Source organism: Acomys minous (assembly GCF_964271855.1).
Source record: "Acomys minous genome assembly, chromosome: 7".
In the NCBI taxonomy this organism is placed as follows: domain Eukaryota; kingdom Metazoa; phylum Chordata; class Mammalia; order Rodentia; family Muridae; genus Acomys; species Acomys minous.
Window position 1 is genome coordinate 110,335,505 of NC_140488.1, and position 21,975 is coordinate 110,357,479.

General features: G+C 43.8%; 1 pseudogene across 1 annotated transcript in view; it reads right to left on the reverse strand.

Moving 5' to 3' along the window:
* Positions 1 to 21,975, reverse strand: part of LOC311601270 (pre-mRNA-splicing factor ISY1 homolog) — a 91,898-nt pseudogene that overhangs the window by 36,438 nt on the left and 33,485 nt on the right. The window contains exons 2-4 of the transcript in view: positions 15,389 to 15,574; positions 14,734 to 15,045; positions 11,771 to 11,804 (exon numbers count right to left, since the gene is read on the reverse strand). The product of the transcript in view is annotated as a pre-mRNA-splicing factor ISY1 homolog (transcript). The remainder of the gene's footprint in view (positions 1 to 11,770; positions 11,805 to 14,733; positions 15,046 to 15,388; positions 15,575 to 21,975) is intronic.

Sequence of the window (21,975 nt, forward strand, 5' to 3'; positions counted from 1 at the left end):
TTCTCCACCTAACAAGACCTCTCTTGCCAGAGACAAAAACCATTCTGTGTGGTTTGGAAAAGGCTACCCTGGTTCCTATAGGTGCATGGGCATGCCCACAGGTCAACTCAGCCAGTAAGAAAACATCAGCCCCTAAACAAATAAATACATTGTCGCTTAGTTTTGAGACTATGATTGGAATGCATGATCCAAGCCTGGCCAATCACACTCTCTTCCTGAAAATTTGCATACAGGGCTTTAAACACCTGCCAAAGGAAGTACAGCTGAATGTTCATACAGCCAGTGCTAGTAAACTATGCTTTATGCATTCCTTGGGTTTATTCCTGGAGCTGTCATGATTCTAAACGGCCCAAGATCAAATTTGTCTTGAGTAGTCAGCACATGAGCCCTCCTGAATGTATCTAATAAGTACTGCTGTGGACTGCGTTGTGTACCACTACAACCTCATATGCGAAAGCCCTAATTGCTATTGTGATTATATCTAAAACAGGGCTTTCAGAGGACCAAGTAGGTCACAAGTGTGAAGGTTTAATCTGATAAAACTAGCGGCTTTATAAAAAGGAAGACAGAGAGTTGACATGACCAAACCAAGGAAAGCTAGGCAAGACTACAAGGAACCAACCATTTGGAACCCAGGAAGAGAGGTGTCACTAGACTCTGACTTACAGCATCTTGATTTCAGATCTGAGCTTAAGACATTGAGTCTACCCTAGTTTGTTCTGACTTAGTGAGCAGACTAAGAACTGTATCACTTTCCTCTTTTTTTAAAATGTTTTTATTAATTTATTCTTGTTACATCTCAATGGTTATTCCATCCCTTGTATCCTCCCATTCCTCCCTCCCTCTCATTTCCCCCTCATTCCCCTCCCCTATGACTGTTCCTGAGGGGGACCTCCTCCCCCTGTATATGCTCATAGGATATCAAGTCTCTTCTTGGTAACCTGCTATCCTTCCTCTGAGTGCCACCAGGTCTCCCCATCCTGGGGACATGGTCAAATATGGGGCACCAGAGTTTGTGTGAAAGTCATACCCCACTCTCCAGAATGTTCTGCCCATTGGCTAGATCTGGGTAGGGGTTTAAAGTTTACTGCCTGTATTGTTCTTGGCTGGTGCCTTAGTTTGAGTGGGACCCCTGGTCCCAAATCTGCCTTTCATAATGTTCTATTTGTAGATTTCTAGGACTCTCTGGATCCTTCTACTTTGCCATTCTCCCATGCTTCTCTCATCTAGAGTCCCAATAGTATGTCTTCCCCTCTGTCCCAGTTTCTTGGTAAGTGAAGGCTTTCGCACTTTCCTCTTGAGATAACCAGTCACTTCAAGGCAGCAACACATCTGCTGGATTGTCACCCCTTGTTTCTGCAGAATAGACAGGCATTCTGGTCACCTGCACAGGAACTTTTGAACCTAAGAGGGAAGAATGAGGAGGTTGGACTGTGGGAACTGCTTGCAGTTCTCACAACCCTGCAACAAGTCCATTTCATATGGAGGAAAAGTAAGAGTATTCATTTGCCTTTGCTGAGACAGACTCTTCCTAATATGTTCAGCAGTCTCAAATGCTTGAGAAAATCCAGCGCCCTAAGGAGACTGCAAAACAAAACAACCCATGCTATATGTCAAGCTAAAGCTAGAACTCACTAAAACAAAGAGAAGGGAAGAACATGGAGGCGGGGGAAATTACAGCCAAGAAGATCTATAGAAAATCACAAACCATTGGCTCTTCCAAAGATATCTAGGTTAGTTGAAGTGGAAGTTTCTGGTTCCTGTGAAGACTCAGTAGTGTCACCTGGTATTTTGATGGAAGATGTCTTGTGAGAGGGCATGTGATGTTTTGCTGGGAAAAGACAGGTGAGAGGACATGTGATGCTTGGAAGGAATACAAATAGAATGCCATGCACAGAGGGTGGACCCTTTTGCTGTCATGCAATGCTTTGCTGGTCTTCACTGGTCTTGGCTTTGTTCCCAAGAACTTCTTGTGGTACTCTGGCTGATTGTGTCTGCCTCGGCTGCCGATTCACTGGAGCCTTGTTGTTTCTGCTAGATTGTGCCACCTCTACGGATTCATGTGACTGTTTGGTGTTGGCTTTTGGACTGGACTGTTGGGATCCTGACAACACAGAGTGGACCTGACGCAAGGAACTGCATCTAAGCAGGTCTACAACCCCTCTTTCCTATTAACATACTTCCTCCCTTTCCGCTGGGTTAGAAGTGAAGTTGAAGTGTCTAAGAACCCTAAATAAAGTAGGTTTTGAACAATCTAAGCCCTCAGTTATTACTCTTTGCTTGGAAGAGGTAATAATTATCCTTATTGTAACAGGGCATTCACTCAAATTGCATAGGAGCTTTGAACTTGGAAGCAACAGACATATTAACTAGGCTTCTAAACTAGCCTGTAGGTTTTTTTATTGCTCAAATGCAGATGACAAAACAGAAGCCGTTAGACTAAGAACAAAGGGTCACCTTATGCACACTGAGACAGATTATGAAAAAGAAACTGAATTCTCAATGCTCGAGTCCAGATTTAAGTGCTGTAACTCAAGAAGACCTAGAGTTTTGATTAGAGTCGCCTCTATGTTGTGTGAGAACCCTGTGCAAATACTTTTGGAGGAGCCAGCTATAGAAGCAACTTAAGTTGCTACAAAATTCATGGGCTTCTATGAAGTAGAGTGATTTATTGACAAAGAATTCAGAATAATGAGCCCTGAAGAGAAATTTGCATATTTATTTACTATCCAATCAATACTTGGGAAGATTCTTCATAGTGTCCTGGCACCATCTCTTCCTGTTCAGATCCAAGAACCATCTCTTTGTGTTCTTTACTGCCAAAAGCATCATTCCTGGATAATTTCTTATCCCTCATTGCAAGAAAAAGGTAGCATTCAGTGCCACTGCTGCTCACAATGTCATGGCCATTCAGAATCTATTTTTGTAACTCTATAGATCTTCATGCCTCTTCAGGACCCTCTCCCCCCTTACTGCATTTATCAGAACTGATTACTATACCCACGATGCTATATCATCCAGATTGCTACCCATAGGCACTGACCTTCAATGTCTGTTTCAAAGACCATTAATAAGCTTCACTGATGGTCACAAATTAAGGTCTTACTGAGCATGTGAGAAAATGCAAGTGGTGAGTCATTTTGTGATCACGTCACATGTAACTCTTCCCAATGTCATAGCTGAAACATAAAACCATATACACCTTCCAATCATCTCTCCCCTTGATCTCTGGCACCCCTGCATGTCTACAATATGACTACTTTGTATGTTGATCTCTGCCTTGGAATTCTATCTTCCAGCTATAACGTGGACTTCAGTGGAATTCCTGGTGTCTGTAATTCCTCCCACAGCACCTGCATAGAGTAGGCCTATTAATGTTGTTATGAAGAGAGGAAAGGTTGATTTTCTTCAGGGGTGTAGCTACTTATAAATTGTCCATGCTTCTGTACACAAGCCCTCAACCACTCTTCTATAAGTAATTTTAATTAAGTTTATTGGTCCACCAAATTAGACTCGGGTGGAATTATTTCTTTGGGCTATTAGTGCCCTATCTGGTGTGATTGGACATTTATTTGTCTATCCAGGTAAAGTTCATATAAATTCAGTTCTGCTCTTCACACTTCACCTACCAGTGTGAAGATGGGAGGTGAATCCACAGACAGCTAATGAAGAGTTGTCTAATTTGGGCAAGGAATATGTATCCCCTTTTCCTGCATGGATTGTGATCAATCCAGGAAAGCATGCTATGACAGTAGTTGGAGGTAAGAGACAACACAGCTCAGAAAAGTTGATTGCTGAACCATCTAGGGAGCCCTTGGAGATTGTGGGAATGCTAGTCCATGAACGATGAGTGATTCCGAGTGCAAAGAGGAGTGAGAGATGCCAGCATGCCAGAAATAAGAACAGCATAGCACAAAGGCAGGGCAGTCGAAACAAGGACAGGTGAGAACTTGTCAGGCTTCCCTCTTGAAAGGAAACCTGGGGCAGTCCTATAGGCAAAGGAAGGCTCAGAGTTCCCTAGAAGATAAGACCACCTCCCCCAGAGGGTTGGAGCTTGTTGAAGGGGATTAGAAGTGAAGGGAGAAGCAAAGACCAGAGTCTATGTAAGTCCTAGACTGGGCTCCAGGAGCTCCACAGAGGACATAGGGCAGAGGCATAGAAAATACTGGGGAAAATATTTTCAGTGGCCAGAACCCATATGGGGCCAGGCTGTGCAGAGGTGAGGCCATGTCCACACAGTACTGTGGGCCAATTCAGGTATCAAAGGGATGTGGAACACGCTTCTAGAAAGCAATTCCAAAGCCCAGGCACACCTGGCACAAGAAGATCAAACTAAGATTGTCATTTCATGAGTCCAAGGTCCACATCAGTTCGGATTACTGACAAAAGTTTCTATTATTCTCATTGAAAATTCTAATGACAGGATACTTAAGTGAAATATCTAGTGGTACAGTCTTGCTACAGCACCTCAAAGTTTGGAAAGCAAAGAGGTGTGTGGACTATTCTGCTCCTAGACAAGCAATAAGCCTCCAGTAACTGTTCTGGCTAGCCTTGGGGTGCTAACTAAATGCATCCTTTGAACAGATTTAGTTCTTGTATTCACCTTGGAGAAGACCAGACAAAACAGCAATCGGATGAGCTTCTTCCAAAGTATGCAACTTGCGGGAGCCTTCTTCCTGCTATATGGATATGCAGTCTTGGGTATAGACCACCAGCTATAATCCAGAATTTGTTTCCCTTCCTCTCTTCCTTGGAGGAGAGAGGTCCTACCATGTGCCTGTTTTCCTTTATCACTGCACAGGGGAGATTAAAGTCGCCAGTTATGTTTGAGATCATCTTCATGTTCACTAACACTAAATTCAAAGCATCACTACCTTCACATTGCATTGTAGGCACATGGCTGCTGTGATATTAGGAGTGCCCGTCCCCAGTGAATCACAGGATACTTTGCATTGTAGGAAATTGATGTCTTGCTAAATACATTTCAAGAGCATTTTATTTTCTTTGTTGGAAAGCATACTTCTGAGAAGGAATCCATAGGCGGCACTAGAAAGCCAAAGTGTTCTTACTACATAAAGCTAAAGAAACCTTGATGTAGATGAGGACTGGACATCTCATCTTGACTCAGGGGCGAGGAAGCCAGAACACTGATATAGTATCTGGAAAATACTAGTTTCTTCTGTCCCTTCCTTTCCCACTGCCCTTTTCCTTCCTTCCTTCCTTCCTTCCTTCCTTCCTTCCTTCCTTCCTTCCTTCCTTCTTCCCTTCCTCCTTTCTTCCCTTCCTCCCTCCTTCTCAAGCTGTATACTCACCTTTTTTTCCTTATAGTTCATCAGCTGTCTCTGTTTGCAGTGGGAGTGTCCTTTCCATGAGCTCCGTTCACCAAGGTATTGAAACATCCTATGTCTCTCCCATTGCACCACCCTTCCACCCCCATGCTTGTGGATTCGCATGGATTGTCTTCCTTCCGACTCAAAGGAAGCCTGAATTGGGAGGGTTACAGATTTGATGTAGCAGTAGTGAATTTGAAGAAGGAAGACACTGTGCCCTGGGATAGATTCTGCTCTCATGGTGGTTTTTTGTTTTGTTTTGTTTTGTTTTGTTTTGTTTTGTTTTGTTTTTCGAGACAGGGTCTCTTTGTAGCCTTGGCTGTCCTGGACTCACTTTGTCGACCAGGCTGGACTCGAACTCACAGTGATCCGCCCGCCTCTGCCTCCCGAGTGCTGGGATTAAAGGCATGCGCCACCACGCCCAGCTGCTCTCATGGTGTTTAGTCTGGCCCTGCCCTTATCCTGAGAGACACTGCCCCTATCAGCTAAATCCTTTCTGTTCTGAGAAACCCTAATTAATGCACATGCTGATTTGTCCTTCCCTGCTGAGGACTTCAGATTAATGATGACTAGGTTCCATGTACTTTAATAAAAATAACAATGGCTACAATTTATAGGATCCTTACTGAGCTGGGAGCCCGGGGGTAACTCTTGAGCATTACTTGTCTCACTCTACGGAGGAAGGAATTGAGGCTCAAAGAATTTCAGCGAATGTCTCAAGGTCACCCTGTTAGCAAGAGGTAAAGCAGGTTTCACAAGGCTTGTTTGATTTCCTAGCACTTAACCACTTGCCATGGTGCTGTTATGCTTTAATGGTGAGGGGAAGTGAGGGATTTCATAATAGAACTTGAGCACCATAGCAATAAAAACAAGGGTGCACTATTGCATCACTCTTGTGACTACCCTGCTTTCAAGCCCCTAGCTTTATACTCTTGAGGTGCTCAGCATACTGATAGGGATGAATGAACAAGGGAGATATAACTGAGAATGCAGACAAGAGGCTGGCTCTAAGATTTACCAGCCAAGTGGGAGGTTCCATTCTTGCCTCAACATCCAGCCATCACTTACAAGACAGCGGTAACCTATGGTGTGGAGACCAGGGAGAAAGGAGATGGAACCCTAGTTGGTCTAAAAAGCTAGACACTGACTATTCTTGTGGCCTTGGGGATATTCACCTCTCTGGGTTTGTTTCTGTTTTGGACCATAGGGAGATTGAATACCTCTAAGATCCCACAAGTTTTAAGGGAGGGAACAGAGAATGTTGTCCAAAGAGATTCATTCTTGCCAAAATTTTGAACCTGCCTTTCCCCCTTGTACTCCCTGTTAATCTTTATTCCTCCAGCTTGTGGCTGGTCTCTCCTCTGGATTTCTAATACAACCTTGTGTCACCATAGGATTCTTCTCCATTGCTAGCTACCCCTTGGTCTTCACTCTCGAGTTGACCTCTGACTTAGTGATGAGAACCTTTGGCCCAAAATCAGACTATGGAGGTTTGTATACTCACTTCGTTTTAGGTTCCTAGTAAATAAAAAGAGAGCTAATAATGGTGCTTTGCTAATATTGTTGGCTGACACCAATACAATTTATGCACAGAAAATGTCCTACTGTTCCTTTTGGTGCCAAGGCTTTTACTCTTAGGCTGTTTGGCTTTTGCTTTCTTTACTTTCACAGAGTTAGATCAGTTTGACCAGCCATTCCCCAGAGAAGAGATCTTGGAGAGCACTTGAAAGAAGGATGCTTCTAGAACCAGCTTTTCAGTGAGCACAAACAACATATGACAATTTACCAGTATAATGTGTCTAACATTACAAAGTGTCATAGTTAGGATTTCTCTTTATTTGCTTCTTTCTTTGTTTCTTTTGTTTTTTGTTGGGGTTTTTTGTTTTGTTTTGTCGTTGTTTTTTGTTTGTTTTTGAGACAGGGTTTCTCTGTGTAGCCTTGGCTGTCCTGGACTCGCTTTGTAGACCAGGCTGGCCTCGAACTCCCAGAGATCCACCTGCCTCTGCCTCCCTGAGTACTGAAACCAAAAGCAACTTGGCGAGAAAAGTGTTTGTTTCAGCTTACAATTTCATCTCATTCCATCATTGAGGGAAGTCAGGAGAGGAACTCTCACAGGGCAGGAACCTGGAGGCAGGAGCTGATGCAGAGGCCATGGAGGGGTGCTGCTTACTGGCTTGCTCCCCATGGCTTGTTCAGCCTGCTTTTTTATACAACTCAAGATCACCAGATCAGGGGGTGGCACCTGGTGAGCCCTTCCATATCACATCAATCATTAATCAAGAAATTGTCCTCACAGGCTTATTTGATGGGGACATTTTCTCAGTTGAGGGCTCCTCTTCCCAAATGAATCTAGCTGTGTCATTTGTGTTGAGAAAACACTAGCTTACTGTGGTGATCTGAATAAGTATGGCCCCTAGAGCCTCATGTGTTTGAATTCTTGGCCCATAAGGAATGGCACTCTGAGGAGATGTGGTCTTGTTAGAGTAGGTGTGGCCTTGTTGGAGGGAGCGTGTCACTGTGGGGACAGGCTTTGAGGTCTCCTATGCTCAAGTTCTGCCCAGTGCAAAAGCCAGTCTCCTCTTTGCTTGTAAATCAAGATGCAGAATTCTAGGCTCCTCCAGCACCAAGTCTACCTGCACCAAGACATGCTTGCATGCTGCCATGCTTCCCGCCATGATAATAATGAACTAAATCTTGGAAACTAAACCAGTCTCAATTAAATGTTCTCCTATATAAGAGTTGCCTTGACATGCTGTCTCTTCACAGCAATGGAAACCCTAAGACACTAGCATGTAAGGTATATGGCAGAGGGCCTTCAGTGCTGAGGCAAGGGGGATGCTTTTATTTTGGCAAGAATTTGAGAGTCACTGACAGCTCTGTGATCAGGGAAGGGTAAAGAAATCCTACCTGAACTTTAGCAGGAGTCATTTGACAATACTCTCCTAGATATCCCTAAATATCTAGGAAGTAGAAGTGGGAAGTGGGTACCTGATATTGACACCACCCTCATGGATATTCTTCAACCATGGAAGGGGGGAATGAATACTCGACACTGATCCCCCACTCTCCTAGTCTAGGGCATGAGGAAGGACACCTGGCCTGAGGGCAGCAACAGGAACAAAATGTTGTTTGGGAAGGGCCCATGAAAAGCATCCAAGTGTCTGGTAAGGATAGTCGCGTGCCTTCTAACACAGAGGAGTCAAAGGAGGATTTGGCTTGGTTTAAAATGTTTCTGGAGAGGGAAGTGGGACAAGGGAGCATTTCTTTTGCTTATATGGTACCAATGGAAGCTATATTAGTAATTACAATACAATTACCAAATAGTTCAAAAAAGCAACGGAAAGAGCCGAGGTACTATTTGGCTCAGTCTTTGAGGGCAAGACATGGCAGGAAGAGCATCGAGAAGCTTATCATGTCTGCAGGCAGAAAGCAGAGAGGTGAGTGCTGCTGCTTAGCTCATGCTCTCTTTTCTCTTCAGCCTGAGACACCAGCTCATCAGTGGTACCGTCCAGTCAGGGTGAGCATCCTTCCCTCATTTAGGTCTCTTCTGCTAGGTGATTCTAAATTGCTTCAAGTTGAGCACTGGAGATTTTCAAAGTTTCCTTTCTGTTGCTGTGATAAAGGGTCTGGACCACAATCCAGTTAGGTAAGAAAAGGTTTATTTGGGTTACAGTTCCAGGATACAGAGGATCACGGAGGGGCAGCCAAGGCACGTAAGGTACTTAAGGAGATAGTCCCATCCCGTGCACAGTCACGAGCAGAAAGAAACCAACGCGACCACACTGTCTGCTTGCTGTCATCTAGCTTTCTTCTGTCTAGGGAATGGTGCCAATCACAGTGGGCGGGTCCCTCCTATGTCCATTAATAATCAATACAGTCTCCCACAGAAATGACCACAGGCCAACCTGACCCGAATAATTCCTCAATCGAAACTCTCTTCCCAGGTAGTTCTTGCTTGTGGCCCTCTGACGTCCCAAACTAGCCAGCACAAAGATGGACCATACAGAAGGAAAACAAGATTTTATATGCAAGACCTGGGCTAGGTACCAGAAGCAGAATACAAAATGAGAGAGTGTGCGTACAGGTAGTTGGCTAAGAAGTAGTCCCAGGGGCAGAACTGCAAGGCGGGGGAATGGGAGCAGGAAAAGGAAGCAGGCAGGCAAAGACACACTCTGGGATTCTCAGACTCAGCCCCAAGGGCTATGCATGGGAAGAGTAAAATGAGCCTTTCCAAAGCAAGACAGCAGAGGTTTCAGGCTCCTGTCCCTATCGGTCAACCACTCTAGGCTTCTTGGAATAGGTGAGCTCCCAGGTCCTTGTAGTGGCTTACATACAAAGCCCAAGTGGTTCTCTTTCCCTCAGTCTGAGTACTGACCTTCTGAAGCCAAGCACAGGCTGGTAAAGGAACAGCATATAGAGAAGGGGAGTGGGGTGTGTACCAAAGGCCTGGGGCACAGGACAGAAACCTGGATGTGACTGCAACTATCAGCCATCAACATGAATATTGTCCAGGGTTTTGGTCTGTTTGGTTCTCTGCCCCACCCCTCTCATCCTCAGCCAACTGTTGCTCCCAAGAAACAGGATTTGGAATCCTGAGTTATCGCCTGTTGCTGCCTTTACTTTGGATTCTCCCTTTGTCGTGGGAAATGGGAAACCAGGATCCATGCCATGTGGAAGAGCATTACTGCTGTGGGATGGGGAGGAAGGGAGAGCAGACTGAGATCTACTTAGGCCTGAAGAGGGCTCTGGGTTCCTGCTCATTATCAGTGCTTTCCCCATGATGTGTTTTCCAAGATGAGGTAGTCATTTATTATGTGGCGCCCCCGGCCACCCTCTCTAAGAATGGCCACTTGTCGGCAGTTGGGATATTAGCCCTTGCCAGCTGGTTGATGCTCTCAGGCCATTAGTGCGCCTGGGGGATTCAGGGAGTGGTGGACACAGTATGTTATAATCAGTGTGAATTGCTTTGGCTAAATGACACTGTGCTTGAACTGCAAAACTGGAAGGAGATGGGAGGGTGCCACTTTTATCCCTATAAATGTATAAATGAGTAACAACAAAAGCCATAGAAACACAGGAGCATCCTTCTCAGATCGACAGAGTCCCAAACCTCCCTCATTGGGGCTTGTCCTTGCGTCGAGACCACAAAAGTGGAGAAAGGCTCTAAGTCAGGAGCTCAGGCTTGCCTGTAACTGAGAGGTTAACTTCCGGAGCAAAGGGAATATAAAATCCTAGCTTCAGCCCCTGCCTTCTGTTTTGGTGGGCCCATGAAGATACTGTGGCAGGGATGAACAACATTGCACCTTGCTCCTGCTAATATCCACTCCAGTCCTTAATGCACCAATCTCCAATCACCTCCATCCTTTCCTCGCGCTGCCTCCCTCAAAGGGAGGGGGAGCCAGCTTGACTTTGCCCTTGCCTTTTAAGAAGCAAACAAACAAGACGACAGGAGACAGCTGGGAGTCAGTTCAAAAGTCTCTCTCTCTCTCTCTCTCTCTCTCTCTCTCTCTCTCTCTCTCTCTCTCTCTTCCCTTCCCTCCCTTTCTGTTTTTCCCCCTCTCTGTCTCCCTCCTTCCATCTCTTCCCTCCCTGACAGAGAGCAGGCATCCGAGGTACCTTGTTACCACTGGGGACTAACCCCGGAGCAAACTTGTCAAGGTGGCAGCTTCTGGTGTGGACCACACAAGCATTGCTCTGCCAACCTCCCCCTCCCCCTCCCCCACCCCCCCTCCCCGCCTTTGTAGTCCCATTCTCTGGTTTCTCTAGGTTTGGCATCCGTCCAATCCCACAGGAATTCAGCTGATAAATGAATTCATACTCAAAGGTTATTGACTTAATTTGTCACCTCCATCCAGGAGCTATTTGCACTGAAAAGAAAACCGCCAGGGAGAGGGCAATGTTTAAGTGCAAAGAACGCTTTTCTAATGGGGAGGGGGCGGGGGTGGTTCAGGCAGGTCGGCTTTTGGGCAGTCTCCTTCAGATCAACCCAGAGGGGGCAGTTCTCTCAGCTGACTGATGCTGCAAGGAGGTCCCAACTTCAGTGAGCTCGGACATGAACTCGAGTATTCATGAAAGACTGCAGATTCTTGGACGCTAGAGATTCGATTCCATCTGAATAGAGCCCAGGAATCTGCATTTTAATCCACCTCTCGCTTTCTGATAAGGTGGCCAGTGGACCATATTTTAGGAGAATGCATCAGCGCTGTGATATGTGTGTGTGTCAAGGCTAGATGTCCCAGATCAATGTGTGAGCAGGTTTGGTTGCTCCTGAGGCTCTGTGGCTTGCAAAAATGCCACTTTCTACCCTAGCCAATACAGGATGGCTCTTGCTCTGTGTATGTGCCCCTGGCATTTCTCTGTGCATCCAAATCTCGTCCATTAGTAAGGAAGCCAGCCACATCAGATGAAGTCCACCCTAAAGACCTCATAAATTGCCTCACCAAACAGTTGTAGTCTGAGGTCATGGGGTTAAGGCTGAAGCACATGAAATTTGGAAGGGGTCAGAATTCCGCCTATAATAGGCATGTAGGCGTGGAGAGGGGAGAAAGGGAGGGAAGGAGAAAGGGGATGATTTCTAAAGGAGTATCAGCCACCCACCCTATTCCCCCTTCTTTCAACTGCAAGAAAGAGAATATAGGCAACTTAAGGGGGGGATGGAGCAAGTAAGGAAAGAAACAATTTCGTGCAGAAATCAAGGAGCTCAACCCACTATCGGAAGACACAGCGCCCCCTGTTGGCGCCGCTGGTCCCGCTTAAGCAACCACCTTGACTCATCCTCTAAATTGCCTTGCCTATTTTATCCGCCCCCCCCCCCAACCCCAGGGTTTCTAAACTGCCTTTCTTCTTTCAGCTTTGCGGGAGAGCACAGTCTTTGGAGCTAGCGACAGCGTGGCTGCCTGAGGCAGCCCTGGCCTCCACCTTCTAGGATGTTTCTTTCCCCAGAAAATAAGCTCAGACCCTTCACCCTCCCCATTCATCATCACCACGGGCAATCTAATTACAGCCTTGTCTTAAAAGAGAAACTCATTTACAATTGAGACTTCTTCCTTATGAAAACGTAACATCTTGAACTATGTTTTTATGGCCTCTTTTTACAAAAATAAAAAAGGAAATTAATTAATTTCCTAGTACACAGGGAAGACTCACGAAGTCTTGGCGATTGTGTGTGCGCATGAAGTTCTCCCCCCCCCTCCCTCTTCCTCTCTCTCTTTCCGTCCCTCCCGCTGTGTGACAGTGAAATGCTAAAATGATTTTGGCAGGAGAATATTCTCAAAGGCTGTTCTTATTGCAGCAGCAGCAGCAGAGTATCTGGGAACGCAGGCTGCACCTCTGCCCTGTGGGGCTGTTTCTAATTGCAGGAGGTGAGCCACAGAAATCCTTCCCCTAGCCGGGGTACAGAGAAAGCGGCAAGAAACCTAAGGAAGATAATCGCGTCTGCCACACTCGGCGCTCACCACTTAAAGGAATTAACTTGTTGGAATAAAATATTTCTATGGGTGCAGAAAACTATGCATTAGAATAATGAGGCTGACCCTTTCCTTTCACGTTGCAATCACTGGGGTTTGTTTCTTCTCTTTCTAATCACAACATGCTATCTTCCTCCTTGCTCACACCTCTGCAGGCTAGACTGGCTGCGAATACTCCAGATTATCACCTTCCCATTTTCAGTGTGAAATAATTGCCCAAGGATGGAAACTGACAAACATGAATGTGAATTTGGGAAGGCAGCCCTCTTATTATTTAGGAGAGCTGAAATAGAAAAAAAAAATCCTAAAAATCCAGATTTCTCCTCTCTTTATAGTATTTTGAAAAGGACTCCGGTTTTCCCAAGCCTGGATTGATGTGCAATTTTAAAGACAATTGGGATATTGATGTACTTAATTAAATATCTATAGTAAGGAGCAGAAGAAGTACCTAGGGATAGGCCCCATGGGTTTCACTCTTGCTGCCACCATTTACTGACTGTGTGACCTTGGACAAATTACTTAACCTCTCTGTGCCTCAATATTTATCCCTCTCTAAAAACGGGACAGTAATAATAACACTTTATGAGATGGCAAGGTGAATTAGTATATGCACTATACTTAAGATTGGTTCACAAACCATCTGTAGTTGCACAGTAGCCCCAGCTACTCAGGAGGAAGAGGCAATAGGATCACAAGTTCAAAGCCTGGGTAGCCTACAGACTGAGTTAAAGACCAGCTTGGATAATTTAGATCCTGACTCAAAATCAGAAGTAAAGAGAAAGATGGAAATGTAACTCGGTGGTACTTGCCTAGCATGCAAGAGACCCTGGGTTTGATTCCCAGGAAGCTAATAGAAAAATAGCAATGGCTATCGAAAATACTCAGTAGACAGCAGAGCATTATATTTATAACTTCAATATTTTTTAAGCACAGTGTGCAGTTACATGGAGACATAGTCACGGCCCCTGCCCTCAGGGAGCTTCCCTTTAGTGCATGCCAGATGGGCAAGCCGTTTATTTTAGACAGATTTCAATAACTGCCCAGCGAGAACAATAGAAACACAAGATGGAGACCATAAGCAGAAACGCTTAATTGGAATAGGAGATTGGGAATTCCATGTGAAAGGAGCATTTGAGCTGGACTTCTCTAGAATCCAATGTTTCTGGAAGCGGGTTGGGGGGGGGGACAAAAGGAAAGCATTCTAGCCTGTGGGGGAAGCAGGAATGGGGAGATCTTGGAGGAATGCAAGAGCAGAGCCTAATGCAAGTGGTGCGGATGGGGACAGGAAGGGGTTCATCCGTCCTACAGCAACCTAGAGTCTTGATGGGTCTTAACAAGTAAAGAAATAACAAATGGTGGCCATGCTTTACGGACCTCCTTTTCTAAGAAAGTGAGCAGAAATTTTAGTCATGAGCAAAATCCTATCGTGAGCAACTAGTCTATATCAGAAAGAGCACCCCATTTCTGCCCAGACAGGTCACTCATTAGCCCTAGAGAACTCTCTGTAGTTCTCTGGGGTACGATGTGGCCGCTATTTAACTGTCACGTAACATGACAACCGAGTGTCCTATTAGAGCTAAAATTTAATTGTGAAGACGGGTACCATATTTAACTGCAATCCTGGGGGGAATTTAGGTTGACAGGCTGTAATTACCCAAACTGGAACCTGGCCAGGACACACCTACTCTTTGCCAAAAGAGCTATGGGTTTTTAACCACCGGCAGGCAGGCAGGCCAGCAGGCACCAGAAGCCTGCAGATCTGGAGGGTGGTGAAATGGCACTTGCTGCCCCACAGCGCCCCCTAACAAAGCTCTGGTTCAGAGCTGGCTGGCTGGGGAGCAGGCCTTTTCTGACCTGCCACTCTAGGCAGTTGCCTCGCCAGGCCCCTCTTCCGCCCCCACCTGGCTGCAATCCATCAGGACTTATTAGACACTTGCCATTTAAGGTTGCTGGGCTGCGGGGTCCAGCAGTCACGTTCTTGTTGGGTCTTTATCTGTGTCTGTCTGTCCGGTGTGTTTCGCCCCAGGCTCTGCTGCTTCTCCCTTATCACGACAGAAGTGCTTATCCCGCTAAAATAATTATCCATCTGAGTACAGTGGCTCTCACCACCAGCTGCTGTTTCTACATAGACATCAATTAGACGCATCTTTTTGCTGGCAAAGTGGACTGATCTGGCCAGTTCCCCGTAAATCCCATTAAAATTCTTCCCACGAGATGCATTGCACTTTGGTAATCCAATGCAATTATTACTAGAAAAAAATAATAAAAATTGAGTGGAGAAGAGGTAGAAATATCGTTTGCCAGTGCCACCGAAGGGTTAAAGGGAGAAAGTTCTGGGCTACAAACGGCAGTGTGAATAAATGTGGTCTTAATTTAAGGTTATGGATTTTTTAAAAGCCTAGCTTTTTGTCCTCACAAGTCTTTGAATTCGTATCAGTTAAAAAATAATTTAGACAAAATAAATGTTGGAGAAAATGCAAATGATTATGTGCATTTTAAATAAACCTGTTTTCTGCTGCAGACATAGCATATGAATAATAACATTAATAACGATCAAGATAATTTGTCAAACGATGATATTTTCTGTCAGACCTTCTGAGCATCTGGTCCCTGGCCCTGCTGTTTAACTTCAGCGACCTGTCCTTCATGGCAACAGCCCTCACGGTCCTCTTCATGATGGAGAGGTAGAGAAGGCCCAAGTTCCAGTCACAGCTCTGCACCAATTTAGCTGTGTGACCTTGAGTAGATTGCTTAATCTCTCTGGCCTGCTGTCGAAGGCTGGAATGGTTTTTAAGGGGAATCAGCAGAGATGAAATGAATGAGCAAAATCAAAGCAATCTGGTAATGTCACCTGGGAATTTTTTTCCCTTAAAAAAAAAATACAAGTGGTTAAAAAAAAAAAAGCAGCAGAGTTGAAAGGCAACTTCAATTAAGCAATTACCGGTCAGGGCACAGTTTGAAGTGAGATTAAGAATAATTTTTACAAACATGTGGGATGGGCTTCTATTGAGGTATGAAGGACACACACACACACACACACACACACACACACACACTCATGCACACATACACACTTACACACAGACATTTATTATAGGAACACCTAAATACAATGCGTGTTTTTCTGCCTACCTATTAAAACACAGATGTTAGCTCCTCCAAAACCATGACAACACTATAAGAATATTAGTGTCTTTTTCATTCCTCTCACATATTATAGCTACAATGAAAATATATAAGTTGGACCATATAATTTTGCCATCTGAAAAGGACTAAGAGAATTGTATACCTGAAATATCATACATTATTGAAGTAGTGTATAGTAGGCTGTAGTTTGGACCTGGAGCGTCCCCCAGTGGCCCTTGTGGTAAAAGACTTGGGCCCCCAGCTTGTGGTGCTATTGAGAAGTAGTAATTCCTTTAGGTGGTGGTACTAAGTGAGCTCACTATGGGTGTGACCCTGAAGGACATATTGGAGCCTTAGCCCCTGCTCCCTCGCTTCCTTCTTCCTCCTGTATAAGGTGAATAGCTATGCTTCATTGTGTTACCTACAGCCCCCACCCCCAGGCCATGATGTGATGCTATGTGTCAGAACAGGCCCTAAAGTAATGGAACCAAGCAATCATGGACTGAAACCTTTGAAATCATAAGCCAAAATAAACCCTTACATCTTATGGATTGTTTCTCTTGGGTATTTGTAAGGAAAACTATTGTGATCATATAAGTTATATGATTACTATACATATTTGTATATACATCTTTTGATACTAAGAATATACTTCAAAGAGAACTGTTTTGTGGTGCTTTGAATTAGAATGTCTCCCATAGGCTCATATATTTGAATACTTGGTCCCCAGTTGGTGTCATTGTTTAAATAAGGTTAGGAGGAGCGGCCTTGCTGTAGGAAACATGCTGTCCCTGGGAGCAGGCTTTGTGTTTTCAATGCCATTTGCTATTCTGAATTCATTCTCTGTTTATTGCTTGAGGTTTAAGATATGACCTCCCAGCTTGCTGCTCCAACTGCCAGGCCTGCTGTCACACTTTCTTGATGGTGAGGGATTCTTATCCCCCTGGAACTCTAAGTCCTAATAAACCCCTCCTTCCGTAAGTCCTAATACACCTGTCCTTCCATAAGTCACCTTGGTCGTGATGACTTACCACAACAATGGAAAAGTAACTAATACAGAATTGCATAGTCTCTGCAATTTTATCTTGGAAGTATGTGATTTGTTTTTTGTTTGTTTTTGTTTTTGTTCATTTTATACGATGTTATAATTATTAGGTTGCCTGGAGTCTGAGAATAGGTTGGTTTTGGTTGTTTTAACTTTGAAACAGTGACTGAAAATTGGGTACTTTAAGAATTGGAAAAAATATGTTTTATATTGTGATACCGCCATGAGACTATAGGACCAGGCAGTGAATGTGGTTCTTTGAATTGGAAATGTTCCTCATAGGCTCATGCATTTAAGCTCTTGCTACCCAGTTGGTAGTGCTGATTTGCGAAGCTTAGGAGATGTGGCCTGGTCTAAAGATGTGTGTCACTAGAGGCGAGTTTGAGAGTGTAAAGGCTCATAGCATTCTGAGTTCACTCTGTACTTCCAGTTTCTGATTTGGAACATGAGTTCTCAGCTTTTCCTGTCACCGTGCCTGCCACCTGCTATGACTTTCTGCCATGAAAGATTCGTATCCCTCTGGAGTCATAATCCTAATAAACTCTTTTTCTTCTATTAGTTGCCTTGGTCATAGGGTTACATCACAACAACAAGAGGAAGAAAAACAACTAACACAGTGGTTTTTCTATGTTCTTAATTTTCTAACGAAGCTAGTAAACCCTTCATATCTCTGTCATAAGTCTTGGACTAAAATTACATATAACAATATAAAATACCTTGCAATTACATTCTTAAACATAGACACAAATTCTGTTTTGTTTCTAGGAGAAAATAATGCAAAGTTAGCCTGTGGAATGATCACTTAGAGGCATCGTGGCACTATTGGCTCCCACCCAAGGGAAAAGTTGTCTTCCATGAACTTGTCAAGAAAGATCACGGCAGAAAAAGGCTCTATAAGCTCTCTCTCCAGCCTCACTTGGAGATTTGAGATGGTAATATTCATCCCTAGGGGTAGAGTCTATTTTTTCATTAAGAATTTATAAGTTAATTGGCAATTATTTTTATTAGCAATTTTAAAAATGCAAATGCTAATCTTATACTCAATAATGAATCCAAAGGCAGCTAATATGATATAATGTTCCATGATACGTCCAAAAGAAAAAGTTATAGCTGCTAGGGTTAGGGAAGCTCCCAAGAAGAAAGTTAAGTGAATTGCATTGAGAGTATTGAATTAGTGATTCCAGATAAGAGCAGCCCAAATGACTGTGGATTCGATTTTTAACTTCTTAATTCTTTTTCTATATTTTTGTTGCTTCATGCACTTCTGCAAAACAGCCAGGATAAACAGTCAAGGTGTACCCTAAAATATTTTAATGATGCTAACTAAAAAATTTCACTGAAATTTTCAGTAAATTGTGGAAAAGTATAAAAGGAAAAAGTGAAATATCCCATAGTGCCATAATTACATAGGCACTATAGAACACTGTTGCCCAGATTTTACACACACACACACACACACACACACACACACACACACACACACACACACACACTTAACATGCTCAAAATCAAATAGATTCGCACTCCATTTTCAGACTTCTTTTCTGTTTAATGGTAAGGACATATCATAGACTTTCATATAATAACTAGGCTATTCATCTGTTGAGGATAACTTTGTAGTATACTAGTGTGTGCTAAGCCAATCAGCTAGGAAGGAGATTCATTCAGATGGTTTCACTTTCACTACTGGAGACCTCATTTTGCTCAGAGATCTTGTTATATACAGTTTTGTAGATGGTTGATTATTCCTCAGGACTCATTCCTAAGTATGGGATCCCTGTATCAAAGGGCAAAGCTTTTGCTGCATATTGCCATCACAAAATAAAGTGCTCCTCAGAAGGGTAACATCTGCCTAAAGACTCACTGCTGACAAATGTAAATGCTTATATTTCCTCACTTGACCTGAGTATGATTATTGTGCCAACCTGATTAATGAAAAAACATCTATGATGCTGCTACATTTGGCATCGCTTTGATTACCAGTCATATAAGAATCTTCAGTAGACACAAAGTTAATCTGTAGTTGTTCTCTTATGGATTGCCTATTTGTGCTTAGGTCCCCCCTCCCCACCCTTTGAATGCTCTTCACTCTATTATTGATTGTAAGAGCACTTTACATATTAAAGTACTCTTTAATAGATCAATATCCAATTGTTGTCTATATAAGAATTGTTTTCCTCATTTTTCCATGTGCTCTTTTATTACTTTTGGAATGTTTTCCATGTCAATATTGTCTATTTTCTGCATTAATCTTTTTCTTTGGATTCCAGTCTGTGAGGCCACTGCAGAATGGGAGCACATTTATCTGCTCCCATTGTTCCAGCCATACTGAGGCACACTACAATGACACAACTTTCCCCCCTCTGTGTTATGTTTCTTGTTTCTTGCCAGAGGTTCTGGAGTGAAGGCATAAAGGACCTTGGAAGCCAGAGCACAGGAAACATGACTGCTAATAGTAGCACTTGACATTTCTATTTCCAGTGTGGGGCAGTCACTAATTAGCACCCTCCTTAGTTTAGCTCCAGGGGTCACCACCTGCCATTCCCTCATCCTACAGGATGCTGAGGCATTGAAATGGAAGGTTGTGGAATGCCATCAGTTGAGTCGAGCATTAGTCTCATTAGCTGAGACTTAAACTCAGGCTCTTGACTCTTCTTCATCTGTGTATTTACCAAGGTGATACAGTCCCAACCTAAGCTGTCAATTTCCCTGGATGGTACTGAAACCCCAAGAATGAGTTTTATGGTTGGAAAGCTCCCCACTGCCTCTTTCCTTTCCCCAGGAAAAGGACGTTATCCACGAAACAGGATACTTTATAGTGTGGGGCCTTTTTGTTTTGCCATGGAGCACAGATCCACTCTTAACTGACTGCTAATTTTTCACAGTCAGGATGTCTTTTCCATGAGTGAGGCTGGGCAGATGAAACAGAGGGAACAAATGGGAAAGACATGCCTTTTGTGAATTCAATGCTCACCAGAAGGTGACTCCATGACTGCCTCAAATGGAACTCACTCTCACCCAAAAGGATGATAGTGTTTCCTCTGTGGGCCATATCCTGGACTAGGACCTAGAAACACAGTGATGCTTTACAGACATGATGGGATCCAGCATAGACAGTACAAAAAATGCCTTCTGGAGGGTGGGACTGCTTTCCTGAGTTCTAAGTATCCAGAAGTTTGAATCTAAGATTTTAAAAAATGTAAATATTGGAAAACAATGCAGTAGGTATGAGGCTCAGCATCAGAAAAGATAAGGAATGACAAAAGGCCTATTTTAGCTGAAGAGCACGCCCCTTCCCCAATCTGTTGCCCTCTAATCAATACTTAAGTCATAAAATGCAATAAAAATTAATTTTAAAAATCTAGATGTGTATTCAAAATAGAAGCCAATTTTTAACTACTAAATTTAGAAGGTACAAATTATTTGGTCAAAGTGTCACAAAACGGTTATGATTAGAAGTTCATGTGGTCATCTCTCTGCAAGCCATTAGCAGTTAGTTTGCTCACTGATCCCAGCCCACAGATGAGGCTTTCTGAAGAGTCTAAAGCCAGAGCGTTCAGAAAAAGAGATGGGGTCGGTAGTGTCAAATGCTGCCAAAGTGTTAAGTCAATGAGGTCTGGCGAGTGCCTTTTGAATGGAGCAACAAATAGATATTTGCAGAGAGAAGTTTCAGAAGAGTGGATGAGACAGAAGCCACACCAAGTCCCAAGTGTGCTTAGGAGCTCTGAGCATTTTATTAAGACTGACAAATACAGGACTATAAAAGTACTGCTTGTTCTTGCTAAGCATCATCCTTGTTTGTGTCAAACAGCAACAACTGTATCATAACATAAACTAGGAGCACATAATGATGGAGGAAAGTATATATAATTTAATAGACAACGTGTCGCGCTCTCCAGAGACTGGGTGTTAGGGCATCATAAACCTTGTGACTGCACACTCATCCCCTCTGACCCTCAGGTTCCTTCTCTGACAGATCCAGAAGCTATGCACCATCTCTTTTCCATGTTTGTTTGTAACGTTGGCATTCGATGACCTTATATTTTGAAATAAGCATGCCATTGCTGCTTCTGAAAGTGAAGCAACTCATTTGGAACGGGTGCTGGGTTTCTAGTTTTGCTATGACAGAATGCCTTGCATGGGCAACTGAAGCAGAGATTTCGAAGAGTTTGATCCATGATTGTGGGGGGGGGGGTGGGCATGGTGAAACAGAGATGCTTAACTCTTCATTGCTAGAAAGCAAACTGAGAGGCTTGAGGAGACCTAGGACATGATAACACATGGCCCAATCAATCTGCTTTCTTTAGTTAACCCTTGCTCCTCTTGATACTTTCCAGAACTCTCAAAACAGTACCAGTAGCTGAGGACCAACCTTTTAGTACATGAGCCTGCAGAAGGGACACTTCATGCCAAAACTCTAAATTACTGAATCTGTTTAACCTGGCTGCACATCTTCAGGTGCCCACATGTTACTTATAGATAGGCATAAACCAAAAAAAAATGTGTTAGGATTAGTAAGATATACCTGCCTCTTCCCCCCCCCAACCATTAGAAACCATAAGTGCTATAGTGAAAACATAGAGATGAGAGCTTATTTGGATCACAGCAGCATCCCAGGTGCTTCAGAATTCTGCGTCAGAAAACTGGAAAGGTGGCCCATGAGCTGCTCATATTCCTGACACTCCGTTAACTTGCCTTTCAGGGAACTCAAGTTTCTGTGACCCTTGAGGAAAAAGGCATAGAAGTTATAGGTCCTATGACCTTTGCTGAAAGCCAAGTAAGCGAACTATGGGTAGCTGCCATGGGCCTCTAAATTCAGAGACGGCCAACTCCAAGGCCAAATTCTGTCTTAAGACCTTATCAATTTGAGCTAGAAATGGTCATAATGAGTGAGTTAACACAGAAGCAGAAAGACTCAAATGGTATACACTCACTTATATCTGCATACTAGCCCAAGGGGCATGTCTCATGAAAGCCTTCACTTACCAGGAAACTGGGACAGAGGGGA